Source organism: Magnolia sinica, chromosome 12 (assembly GCF_029962835.1).
Source record: "Magnolia sinica isolate HGM2019 chromosome 12, MsV1, whole genome shotgun sequence".
Lineage (NCBI taxonomy): Eukaryota > Viridiplantae > Streptophyta > Magnoliopsida > Magnoliales > Magnoliaceae > Magnolia > Magnolia sinica.
This window is the reverse complement of record NC_080584.1, coordinates 67,546,944-67,555,341: the sequence shown is the minus strand read 5'-3', so window position 1 is coordinate 67,555,341 and position 8,398 is coordinate 67,546,944. Positions and strand designations below refer to the sequence as shown.

The 8,398-nt window shown below is 35.8% G+C and overlaps 2 long non-coding RNA genes across 2 annotated transcripts; both read right to left on the bottom strand.

Annotated features, from left to right (window-relative positions):
* Positions 1–5,042: 5,042 nt before the first annotated feature.
* On the bottom strand, positions 5,043–7,769 carry LOC131220606 (uncharacterized). The gene is made up of 4 exons (XR_009158721.1): positions 7,352–7,769; positions 6,809–7,211; positions 6,533–6,647; positions 5,043–5,136 (listed from the first exon to the last, which is right to left on the bottom strand). It is a non-coding gene; the product is annotated as an uncharacterized LOC131220606 (long non-coding RNA).
* LOC131220605 (uncharacterized) lies at positions 5,428–5,927 on the bottom strand. Its single transcript, XR_009158720.1, has 3 exons — positions 5,714–5,927; positions 5,580–5,629; positions 5,428–5,499 (listed from the first exon to the last, which is right to left on the bottom strand). It is a non-coding gene; the product is annotated as an uncharacterized LOC131220605 (long non-coding RNA).
* Positions 7,770–8,398: the final 629 nt, after the last annotated feature.

Genomic DNA, 8,398 nt, shown 5'->3' with positions numbered 1-8,398 from the left:
TGACCAGTTGCCAAGTTCAAGTTCATCTTGTTGATATTACAATTGTTGAATAGATGGAGATTAATAGAACCTTCCCTAACAGGCATAGCTATCAAAGCATGATCAGCTAAGGCAGTTATAAGATAAGCGAAATGAATATCGCTATGACCAGGGTGAAGACAAAACTGAATAATATGATGACAGATAAGAGACGAAAGATAGATATGAATGCCAGTAACAATAGAATGCATAATGCGGGCCATAAAAGAGGTCAGCTCAGCCTTGTTACCTGAGCGAGGATAGACATTCGAAATAAAAATATGATGTAAGACCCTGTATCTGGACAACATATGTTTGAAGCTGAGTGTAGTACTGTCGTTCCATTCTGCATTCATGTTATAGAGAACTCTCGTAATCAATTGTTTAGCATTTTTAGAAGGTCTAGCTTGCAAAGTAGATATGGGTACATTGTCATCAACAACAGGTATATTCATGATTGCTAAAATCAAATGACGGTCTACCTTAATTGGACCTTCTCTAGTTGACACAGTAAATGTCAAATCATCTTGAGAGAACTCAGTAATACAAGTATACATGCCCTGCGCAATGTATTGGTATGCAGGACCACCCAAAGATAGTATGTTTTCCCAACCTACAGCTTGAAGGAGAGGGACAATGTTGAAGCGCTCAATATGATCAACAATGACAATATGCTCAACAATAACATTTCTAAGACGGAAATCCTGCATACTCTTAGGATTCTCTTTGGGAGGCCGAAGATGACGCACGGTGGTGGGTGTGGAATGGGAAGAAGAGGGACTGCGAGTAGTTCTTTTCCTATTTCTTCCTTCCATTGCAACAAAATAGCAAAGAAACAAAGGTTTGCAAAAAAAGGAATGAAAGGATTTCAAGCAAATCAGATTTTAAGGAAGAAACACTATCAAACCATCATAAATCTTGAAACAAGAAGCAAAATCAAGATTAAGGATGATCAAAGAACTTACATTCACAAGGAAATAAAAAATGAAGCACTAACCGAAGAGTAATCGGAGGTGGGTTCGACTGGTCGTGGATGGGTTAAATGGAGAAGAAGAAGGAAATGAAGAAAAAATCACTTTTCCCCAAATAAAAAACTCAATTCACGCGTTTCACGACTGGTCGTGTACACACTCAACCGGTCGTACCACGACTGGTCGTGTACATACTGAATCGGTCGTGCCACGATTGGTCGAGTGTGTACTCGATTGGTCGTGTAACATAAAAAATATGCAATTTTGTATATATTTAAATAAAATAAAAATACAAAATAATATATACAAACATTATGATACAAATGAGCACAAATCATCAGTTCATATTACACATACCAAGATCAAATTTCAATTTTGAAAATCAATTTTTGTCAAGTGATTTTGTGAATATGTCAGCTAATTGTTTCTCGGTCTGAATATATTCTAATGAAATTATATTTTCTTCCACCAATTCACAAATATAATGATACCTAATGTCAATGTGCTTGGTTCGTGAATGTTAAATAAGATTTTTGAAAATATTAATTGTGCTTGTGTTATCACAATATAACATCATAGATTCTTGCGCAATTCCGTAATCGCTTAACATTCTCTTCATCCATACTAGCTGAATGCATGCATTACCTACATTAATATAATCAGCCTCAGCAGTAGAGAGCGATATGAAACTTTATTTCTTACTTAGCCATGAAACTAGACAGTTCCTGACATAGAAACAATCACCACTAGTTGATTTACGATCATCAATGTTACCAGCCCAATCAGCATCCGTGTAACCAGGTAATTGCACACTAGTATCATGTGGATACTAGAGACCAAGATTAGCTAAAGTAGTGACATACCGCAAAATTCGCTTAACAACAATCAAGTGGGACTGTTTACGATCCGATTGATGTCTGGCACAAATACTGACGCTAAAAGTAATATCAGGTCGACTCGCAGTTAAATAAAGTAAACTTCCTATCATACTGCGATACAACTTAGGATCCATATTCTTACCTGTTGAATCCTTAGAGAGTTTCAGATTGGTACTCATTAGAGTATCAAAATTCTTTCCACTCTCAAATTCGAACCTTTTAACTAAGTTCAGAGCATATTTGGTTTGAGAGATGAAGAATCCATCAGGAAGCTGTTTGACTTGCAACCCTAGGAAATAATTTAATTCTCCAACTATGCTCATTTCGAATTTGGATTTCATAAGTTCTCTAAACTCAACAGTCATGTTAGCACAGGTAGATCCATAAATGATGTTATCAACATAGATTTGCACAATTAAAATATGATCTTTATGTTTCTTAACAAATAATGTTTTATTTACGCTCCCCATTACAAACTCATGACATAACAAGAACTTAGTTAATTTCTCGTTCCATGCCCTAGCCTTTTTCAATCCAAAGTGTGCCTTTTTTAAGCAATAAACATGATTAACATGTTTAGGGTATTCAAAACCCTTTGGTTGTTCAACGTATACTTCTTCATACAAATCATCGTTTAAAAATGCACTCTTAACATCCATTTGATATATTTTGAATTTTTTAAAGCACGCAATGGATATAAATAGTCTGATTGATTTAAGACGAGATACTGGAATAAATGTTTCATCATAATCAATACCTTCAATTTGAGTGTACCCTTGTACAACCAACCTAGCCTTGTTTCTAATTATATTACCAAGTTCATCAGACTTATTCTTAAAAATTCATTTTGTTCTGATAATATGTTTATCAGTTCGTCTTGGAACTAAATACCAAACATCATTTCTTACAAGCTGATTGAGCTCTTCCTGCATAGCTACAATCCAATTTTCATCATAAGGGCTTCTTTTATGTTGTCGGTTCCATCTGAGATGTAAAGCACACGTAGTTACACATATCTTCTAATTATTTATGTGTACGTACACCAGTGAGGGAATTTCCAAGGATTTGATCAGTAGGATGATCTTTATTTGATCATAATTCAGTGTTATTTTGATTAGATAAAGAGGCCGGTTTATCAATTTGAAGAACTTCATCATCTTCTGAACTTGAGACAGGTGTATTCATATGATCATCAATGACCACGTTAATAGATTCTTGTATTACACCGGTCCTTTTGTTAAGTACCCGATATGCTTGACTATTTAGAGTATATCCTAAAAATATCCCTTCATCACTTTTGGTGTCAAATTTACCTAGATGTTCTCTGTCACGCAAGATATAACATTTACTGCCGAAAACTTGAAAGTATTTGATAGAAGGCTCCTTATTAAACCATATCTCATAAGTCATTTTATTATTAGATTTTCTAATATAAACACGGTTAATTATATAACAAGTAGTATTTACGGCTTCAGCCCAGAGATTTTTAGGAAGCTTCATACTGTTTAACATTACATTAGCCATTTCTTGAAGCACCCTATTTTTTCTTTCCACTATCCCATTTTGTTGTGGTGTTTTGGGAGCAGAATATTCATGTGATATTCCCTAGTCACTACAAAATTTCTCAAAAATGCTATTTTCAAATTCAGAGCCATAATCACTATCGATCTTAGTGACTTGTAACTCTTTTTCATTTTGGATACGTTTAAGTACCCTTTTTACTTCGTCGAGAGTTTTAAATTTCTCTCTTAAAAAGACTACCCAAATATACCTGATAAAGTCATCTACAATGACCAGAATTACTTTTTGCCACCTTAACTCTCCGTTCTAGTTAGTTTAATGAGATCCATGTGGAGGAGTTCGAGTGGTTTGGATGTGGCATTGGAGTTTATCTTTTTGTGAGCACTTCTGATTTGTTTACCAATCTGGCACTCACCACATATCTTATCCACTTTCTTTATTTTGGGTAGACCTCTTACCAAATCACTTTTACTCAATCTATACAAGTTGCGGTAGTGTACATGTCCTAGGCGCTTATGTCATAGTTCGATCTCATTCGTATGGACCATGTAACACGATAGCTTAGATGAGCTTGAGTTACTAACTATATAGCAGTTCTCAGAAGTTCTGTGACCAATTAATATTACAGAACCATTCTTATTTAAGATTTCACATTTTTTGTTTGAAAATTTTACACTATGATTATTATCACAAATTTGAAAAATGCTTAATAAATTATGTTTTAAACCTTCTGCATATAAAACATTCTCAAATAGAAGGAGGTTAGAGAGTTGAACCGTAACAATTTTACAGTTCACTACCAAAAAAATGGGCAAGGGCTACAGACTAAAACCATAGCCATAGACCTATGACTACGGTTATCGTCCGTAGCACGACCGTAGCCATTGATGTCGTAGCCATAGGTAAAGAGCTATAGCTATGGATTATATCCGTAGCCATAGAAGCAATGGATATGGATTAAAACCGTAGCCATAGCTTCTGTATCCTAAAGTACTTACAGCTACAGATTATATCTGTAGCGAAAAGTTAAGCAAGAACCGTAGCAATAGGCTTAATTTAACAACAACTACGGTTTTCAGATATAAAGTTACGGGTAATAGCTGTAGCTATTAGAGCTATAGATACGGATTAAATCTGTAGCGATATTGTCTGTAGTTTTAAATTTACATACAGCTACGGATTATATCTGTAGCGAAAAGTAGAATGCGAACCATAGCAAAAGGCTAAAATTAGTAAGAGCTGCGGTTTTCAACAAAAGGTTACGGTTAATAGCTGTAGCTAATGCCTATTGTTAATAAGAAAATTTTAATAGTAATGGCAGTTCTTACCATTGTAGTACACCCTGATAACTAATATAAGTTAATATAAATAAATACTTCATGGCTAAATCATTTATTCATTCAATCAAACACAATCATTCATTCATTCAATCAAACACAATCATTCATTCATTCAATCAAACACAATCATTCATTTCAAACTTCAGCCTTGGTCTCAACACAATCATTCATTCTTTCAGCTCGAGCACCTCATCATTCATTCTTTCAGCTCGAGCAACTCATCATCTTCCTCTTCACCATCAACGGCATTTTTCCTAAAAGATCGAAACCAAAAAGGCAATGAGGAGTCCACAAAAACAGGGAGATACTAGGGAAATAAGAAGTTCAGGATTTGCAAGCACACCTTTCTAGCAGGAGCCTTCTTCGGAGCTCCCCTGCCTTTGGGTTTTGCCCCCTCAGAAACATGTCCTACAGAGAGAAAAAGATAATATGCATTAAGATGAATGAAATCTTCAAGATGGAAAAAAAATGGTAACTGATAATCCACCCATTTTGGGTTTCAATTTCTGTGCTACCGATTGGCGTGTACGCCTAAACACTGGCTTATTGACAAAGATGAATTTTTATTCATCAGAAAAGAATGATGCCTACCAGTTTCAACTATAGTACTAACTGATGCTACAGATTCAACAACAGTATTTGCTTCATTGGCTTTCTTGGTGTTGTTCTTTCTTTGGTTCTTTCCAACTTGTCTAGAAGCTTACCCTCCATCTGTCTTGTCACCTCCTCCACCTGGGCTTCTTCCTTCTCAAGATTATCCAACATTACTTTCTGCATGAAAGTAACAAGTCAATTCTACCATCTTTTCAATTACCAAAAAGAAAAAATGGGGGGCCTAGATCAAAGCTCACCTTTCTCTTTACATAGAACTCAAGTCTTAAATGAAAGAATTCTTCAAGAACTTCAAGAAAAGAAGGCACGGTGATCAAAAAGCATATATAGATTTAAGAAATTCATAACAAGTACATAGAATAAGCAAACTTACTTTGTTCGGGACAGTCATATTTCTTGATGACACCCCTCGCGTCGAATGAGCATATCAATGATCTTACCAAGACTGAACATGGCCATCCCAAGACCTGCACGCGACAAGATCGTGACAGAATTTTTCATGATTTGAGGCTTCTTAACACCCCATCTACAGTAAGAAAGCTGTTAGAAGAAAATCAGATTCGCATGGAAAGAGCAACACATCTAAAATTCAAATCTCTGTCGGAAAAAAAGAAAACTATAATTCCAAATACCCACTTTCAGTTCATGAAGAAAGACTAAAGATCACATCAAGATTAGTATGGTGGTGGTAGATGAATCACCAAAACAATGAGACACTGGACCCTCTTAAATTCCCAACTTTAGCCCTGATCTTAATTGAAGGGATCAAATGTTATTTTATTTTTGATCATTTTCATAAGCTCCAAAGTCCTGAATTTTAAGTTTTTTAAGCTCTCAAATCCCCACTTTTTAGGTTTTTTAAGTTTCCCCAGTCCACAACTTCAAAAAACAAGCAAATGTTTCACATGTCAAGACTGATCCAAATATATCCAGAAAAGCAGCAGGAAATCATCAAGACACAAACAAGAATCTTTCATCCATCAGGAGTTCAACAGCTTCATAGGGATCACACAACTAAAAAACAATAGAAGAATCACTCTTCTAAAGCTCAATCGCTGAGCTGAAATCCTAGAACTTTTAGTGATCTTAACACATCTCTAAAATGCAGTTATAGTTCAGTAGAGAGATAAATCCCAGACATAGGGGGAAATTTTACAATCAGCAGATGATGATAATTACAAGGAAATCTTACTGTTACTGTCCTAGTGCAGGTTTTGTCCATTTTCAGGTCCTGTATAAATGCAAGCTTATTGCCTCTTGAGCTCTCTGGAATGCACTGTCTCATACCGGTCAATGATTTCAACAACCTGAAAGTGAAAACTACATATTTACAAGCAAGACATTGACTCATTTACTTTACAGTGGACATGAATAACTTTCAAGCTTGTCATGGATCCCAAAAATATCACCCATTTTGACTTGGGCCATCCATAGAAAGCATATTGAAAAGATCAACGGCATAATCAACCTTTGTAGGTGGGATATTGGGTTTAGGTTGCACTTTCTGTGTTGAATCAGCCTGCACTGGGACCGGCTCTACTTTTGAATTAGAAGAAACCTGTTTTGTCAGCTCAAGTCAGGCATGCTAACAAGTTAGTGAAATCCCATTTTACCATGCACAATTCAGGAAAACACAAAGCTTTAGTTGATGCACAAGAAATCTCGTATTGCTAAGTGAAAGACATCCAATAAGACCAAGGTGTTTAGACCCTAAACAAATAGATTTTACGTATAAGATGGGTGTTAAGGTGATTCGCAGCACATGTGATGGATCCAAGCTATTCATCAGCTAGAGCCCACCAAAAGATTTCTATCATAATTTGGAGGCAGTTCTGCTTCCCAGCAGCTATTTGACTTCTCATTTCCCATTGCTGCATACAACTAAAAGAGTAAGACCAATATTAAAATCAATATAAAGACGGTTAAGAAGCTGTCCTCATTGGTAGGCAGATTTACGGCAATTAAAAAGCTCATAAGAAATGTAAGCCTGAGAAGTGTTCTGCATGCTTACTTTGAATAAATGCAACCTATTCTGGAAGCCATGTGTCGAGTGTAGCAGATCGTACCTGCAGCACATAGCCAATACTTCTAGTCGGAGCAGAAGGCAAACAATAACTGGGAAGATTATCTGAAGTCTGTGTCACATAATTAAAACACCATGTCTACTCTAATATTGAATCTGACTATTGTAGAACACCTTGGCAAGTGTCCAGCTAGTAAAACCAAACACCTTATGTCTACTGCAACAAGGTCCATTTGACTGATCCAAACCACCACCCCCGCTGCAATCTGTCAGATTTTTCGACGAAATGGCATATTTTCATTTTCAGACCTAGCAGGGATACAAAGCTAACCAGTAAATAACCTTTCATGTGATTCCATAACCTTTCATGCAGCGAAACTGGGCTTAATCTACAGTAAACCTGCCATTAGAAATATGTTGAACCATAGAGTACCAAATTAGTTCAGGATTAGAAAAGGAACAAGCTAAATATCATGACATTTCTTGATTGTGCTTCCATTTTATAGCTGAGACTGTTATATGAGAGTAAAATGTTCGCCTATTAGTTTTACCTCCAATTCCTGATTGCTGGTTTTTTTTTCGGCTATTTATTTTATCGTCTTTTATATCCTTATTTATTAAATTCTTAAGGGACCCACTTCAGTATATGTGTGTCATGGTAGAGCATGGAATTGAATTCTCAAAAGTTTTAAACTTTTAATTTATTTTCCTCTTTGCAGGTTTTGATGAACCTAACAAATGAGAATCCTGATGGCTGTCAGCAAATTGTTGATTGCAGAGGACTGGACACAATGGTTGCCTTGATCATTGGTCACTTCCCATTGTTTGGCGCGTGCCTATTGACAAATAATCAAATGAAAGAGAGCAACTCATTCTCTAAAATTGAAAGCAATGATCCTGATAATCAGAATGGCAAACATCTCGCAGATCAAGAACTTCGGTCCATTTATTAAAACTTGTTTTCAGTACTTAATACTGAAATAGGCCTTTTAAAGTGATTTTTCCTAATTCAGATGATTTGATAATTTTTTTTTT